The sequence below is a fragment of the Panulirus ornatus genome, chromosome 63 (assembly GCF_036320965.1).
Source record: "Panulirus ornatus isolate Po-2019 chromosome 63, ASM3632096v1, whole genome shotgun sequence".
NCBI lineage: Eukaryota > Metazoa > Arthropoda > Malacostraca > Decapoda > Palinuridae > Panulirus > Panulirus ornatus.
Genome location: NC_092286.1, coordinates 26,457,040 through 26,463,039, shown reverse-complemented (window position 1 = coordinate 26,463,039; position 6,000 = coordinate 26,457,040).

The following is a 6,000-nucleotide window of genomic DNA, read 5'->3' as shown; positions in this document are numbered from 1 at the left end:
CTAAACCTCTCAATATCCCACCTAAACTTCTCAATATCCCACCTAAACTTCTCAATATCCCACCTAAACTTCTCAATATCCCACCTAAACCTCTCAATATCCCACCTAAACTTCTCAATATCCCACTTAGATTTCTCAATATCCCACCTAAGCTTCTCAATACAGAAACAAGTGAAGTTAGAAGGAAGAAATGCTTTCTGCTTGTACATGTTCAGTGGCAGAAATTGTGACACACACACACACACACACACACGCAGGATATCTGCACCAGTTCACTACGGCTACAGTAATAATCAGGTCACGTGATCTGTTGGATCTTATTACTGGGTGATGTTTGCGAGTTGCCCACTACAGTGGCGCCCATGTACCTCCCGTGAGCGGATGGCTCATAACCAGTCTTGCTGAGCCCGGCCAGTGGTCAGCCCGTCCAGTGGTCAGCCCGGCCAGTGGTCAGCCCGTCCAGTGGTCAGCCCGGCCAGTGGTCAGCCCGGCCAGTGGTCAGCCCGTCCAGTGGTCAGCCCGGCCAGTGGTCAGCCCGGCCAGTGGCCAGTCTTGCTGAGCCCGGCCAGTGGTCAGCCTGGCCAGTGGCCAGCCCGGCCAGTGGTCAGCCCGGCCAGTGGCCAGTCTTGCTGAGCCCGGCCAGTGGTCAGCCCGGCCAGTGGTCAGCCCGGCCAGTGGCCAGTCTTGCTGAGCCCGGCCAGTGGTCAGCCTGGCCAGTGGCCAGCCCGGCCAGTGGTCAGCCCGGCCAGTGGCCAGTCTTGCTGAGCCCGGCCAGTGGTCAGCCCGGCCAGTGGCTTCATATATATGTAGTTATAATTCGTAGATGAAGACATACATGACATAGTCACATATAGTAAGTATTACCGACTATACATCAAGTGGATAATATAAACTTCAAACTTCAGTTATCTTGTTATTAAGAACATGGTGTTGTGAGGCAAGATTTGTTGACATTAATCCCTCAATGGTTGTATTTTGTGACATTGTAAAACATAGTCTTTTAGTTAATGTGTACATCTTGAACTACTAACTTTACATAATTAACAACATGTGTAGTTAGGTCAAACTACCATTATCATCAGTTGTACACAACCATAGTTACAACATCATGTAATGTGTTCATGTTATTATTGTCTCCATGTATAACTGTAAACATCTCACTGGGGAGGATAATGGATGTATGTATAACTGTAAACATCTCACTGGGGAGGATAATGGATGTATGTATGACTGTAAACATCTCACTGGGGAGGATAATGGATGTATGTATGACTGTAAACATCTCACTGGGGAGGATAATGGATGTATGTATAACTGTAAACATCTCACTGGGGAGGATAATGGATGTATGTATAACTGTAAACATCTCACTGGGGAGGATAATGGATGTATGTATAACTGTAAACATCTCACTGGGGAGGATAATGGATGTATGTATAACTGTAAACATCTCACTGGGGAGGATAATGGATGTATGTATGACTGTAAACATCTCACTGGGGAGGATAATGGATGTATGTATAACTGTAAACGTCTCACTGGGGAGGATAATGGATGTATGTATAACTGTAAACATCTCACTGGGGAGGATAATGGATGTATGTATGACTGTAAACATCTCACTGGGGAGGATAATGGATGTATGTATAACTGTAAACATCTCACTGGGGAGGATAATGGATGTATGTATAACTGTAAACATCTCACTGGGGAGGATAATGGATGTATGTATGACTGTAAACATCTCACTGGGGAGGATAATGGATGTATGTATAACTGTAAACATCTCACTGGGGAGGATAATGGATGTATGTATAACTGTAAACATCTCACTGGGGAGGATAATGGATGTATGTATAACTGTAAACATCTCACTGGGGAGGATAATGGATGTATGTATAACTGTAAACATCTCACTGGGGAGGATAATGGATGTATGTATAACTGTAAACATCTCACTGGGGAGGATATTGGATGTATGTATAACTGTAAACATCTCACTGGGGAGGATAATGGATGTATGTATAACTGTAAACATCTCACTGGGGAGGATAATGGATGTATGTATAACTGTAAACATCTCACTGGGGAGGATAATGGATGTATGTATAACTGTAAACATCTCACTGGGGAGGATAATGGATGTATGTATGACTGTAAACATCTCACTGGGGAGGATAATGGATGTATGTATAACTGTAAACATCTCACTGGGGAGGATAATGGATGTATGTATGACTGTAAACATCTCACTGGGGAGGATAATGGATGTATGTATAACTGTAAACATCTCACTGGGGAGGATAATGGATGTATGTATGACTGTAAACATCTCACTGGGGAGGATAATGGATGTATGTATAACTGTAAACATCTCACTGGGGAGGATAATGGATGTATGTATGACTGTAAACATCTCACTGGGGAGGATAATGGATGTATGTATAACTGTAAACATCTCACTGGGGAGGATAATGGATGTATGTATGACTGTAAACATCTCACTGGGGAGGATAATGGATGTATGTATAACTGTAAACATCTCACTGGGGAGGATAATGGATGTATGTATGACTGTAAACATCTCACTGGGGAGGATAATGGATGTATGTATAACTGTAAACATCTCACTGGGGAGGATAATGGATGTATGTATGACTGTAAACATCTCACTGGGGAGGATAATGGATGTATGTATGACTGTGAACATCTCACTGGGGAGGATAATGGATGTATGTATAACTGTAAACATCTCACTGGGGAGGATAATGGATGTATGTATAACTGTAAACATCTCACTGGGGAGGATAATGGATGTATGTATAACTGTAAACATCTCACTGGGGAGGATAATGGATGTATGTATAACTGTAAACATCTCACTGGGGAGGATAATGGATGTATGTATAACTGTAAACATCTCACTGGGGAGGATAATGGATGTATGTATAACTGTAAACATCTCACTGGGGAGGATAATGGATGTATGTATAACTGTAAACATCTCACTGGGGAGGATAATGGATGTATGTATAACTGTAAACATCTCACTGGGGAGGATAATGGATGTATGTATAACTGTAAACATCTCACTGGGGAGGATAATGGATGTATGTATAACTGTAAACATCTCACTGGGGAGGATAATGGATGTATGTATAACTGTAAACATCTCACTGGGGAGGATAATGGATGTATGTATAACTGTAAACATCTCACTGGGGAGGATAATGGATGTATGTATAACTTACCTCAACTCGTTTTCCTGCCACAAAGTAGTCAATACGTTATGATGTGATAACAGTTGGATGGTTTTCATGTCACAACCCAACGTGGTTCACTTATTGACCAAGATTGATCACAACACAATCTGGGTCATGTACGTTATGTATGAGAGGAGATGTATGACCAATTGATGTACTGGGTCATTATATCAGTCTAGATCATCATGTACTGGGTCATTATATCAGTCTAGATCATCATGTACTGGGTCATTATATCAGTCTACATCATGATGTACTGGGTCATTATATCAGTCTAGATCATGATGTACTGGGTCATTATATCAGTCTAGATCATCATGTACTGGGTCATTATATCAGTCTAGATCATGATGTACTGGGTCATTATATCAGTCTAGATCATGATGTACTGGGTCATTATATCAGTCTAGATCATGATGTACTGGGTCATTATATCAGTCTAGATCATGATGTACTGGGTCATTATATCAGTCTAGATCATCATGTACTGGGTCATTATATCAGTCTAGATCATGATGTACTGGGTCATTATATCAGTCTACATCATCATGTACTGGGTCATTATATCAGTCTAGATCATCATGTACTGGGTCATTATATCAGTCTAGATCATGATGCACTGGGTCATTATATCAGTCTACATCATGATGTACTGGGTCATTATATCAGTCTAGATCATGATGTACTGGGTCATTATATCAGTCTAGATCATGATGTACTGGGTCATTATATCAGTCTAGATCATGATGTACTGGGTCATTATATCAGTCTAGATCATCATGTACTGGGTCATTATATCAGTCTAGATCATCATGTACTGGGTCATTATATCAGTCTAGATCATGATGTACTGGGTCATTATATCAGTCTAGATCATGATGTACTGGGTCATTATATCAGTCTAGATCATGATGTACTGGGTCATTATATCAGTCTAGATCATGATGTACTGGGTCATTATATCAGTCTAGATCATGATGTACTGGGTCATTATATCAGTCTAGATCATCATGTACTGGGTCATTATATCAGTCTAGATCATCATGTACGGGGTCATTATATCAGTCTAGATCATGATGTACTGGGTCATTATATCAGTCTAGATCATGATGTACTGGGTCATTATATCAGTCTAGATCATCATGTACTGGGTCATTATATCAGTCTAGATCATGATGTACTGGGTCATTATATCAGTCTAGATCATGATGTACTGGGTCATTATATCAGTCTAGATCATCATGTACTGGGTCATTATATCAGTCTAGATCATCATGTACTGGGTCATTATATCAGTCTAGATCATCATGTACTGGGTCATTATATCAGTCTAGATCATCATGTACTGGGTCATTATATGTCTAGATCATCATGTACTGGGTCATTATATCAGTCTAGATCATCATGTACTGGGTCATTATATCAGTCTAGGTCATGATGTACTGGGTCATTATATCAGTCTAGATCATCATGTACTGGGTCATTATATCAGTCTAGATCATGATGTACTGGGTCATTATATCAGTCTAGATCATCATGTACTGGGTCATTATATCAGTCTAGATCATGATGTACTGGGTCATTATATCAGTCTAGATCATCATGTACTGGGTCATTATATCAGTCTAGATCATGATGTACTGGGTCATTATATCAGTCTAGATCATCATGTACTGGGTCATTATATCAGTCTAGATCATCATGTACTGGGTCATTATATCAGTCTAGATCATGATGTACTGGGTCATTATATCAGTCTAGATCATCATGTACTGGGTCATTATATCAGTCTAGATCATCATGTACTGGGTCATTATATCAGTCTAGATCATGATGTACTGGGTCATTATATCAGTCTAGATCATCATGTACTGGGTCATTATATCAGTCTAGATCATGATGTACTGGGTCATTATATCAGTCTAGATCATCATGTACTGGGTCATTACTAGTGGCAGCCCACACCTGGCTAACCCATGACCACCAGTGACAGCCCACACCTGGCTAACCCATGACCACCAGTGGCAGCCCACACCTGGCTAACCCATGACCACCAGTGGCAGCCCACACCTGGCTAACCCATGACCACCAGTGGCAGCCCACACCTGGCTAACCCATGACCACCAGTGGCAGCCCACACCTGGCTAACCCATGACCACCAGTGACAGCCCACACCTGGCTAACCCATGACCACCAGTGGCAGCCCACACCTGGCTAACCCATGACCACCAGTGGCAGCCCACATCTGGCTAACCCATGACCACCAGTGGCAGCCCACACCTGGCTAACCCATGACCACCAGTGACAGCCCACACCTGGCTAACCCATGACCACCAGTGGCAGCCCACACCTGGCTAACCCATGACCACCAGTGGCAGCCCACACCTGGCTAACCCATGACCACCAGTGACAGCCCACACCTGGCTAACCCATGACCACCAGTGGCAGCCCACAGTTAGAGTTAATAACTGAGATGGCATTACTCCAGTCAATACAATGATCATAGTTTTTAACATGATTAAACAAGGCATTGGATTCTTGTCTCGTTCTTATACTATATTTATGTGCGAGGTAGCGCTAGGAAAAGACAACAAAGGCCACATTCGTTCACACTCAGTCTCTAGTTGTCATGTAATAATGCACCGAAACCACAGCTCCCTTTCCACATCCAGGCCCCACACAACTTTCCATGATTTACCCCAGACGCTTCACATGCCCTGGTTCAATCCATTGACAG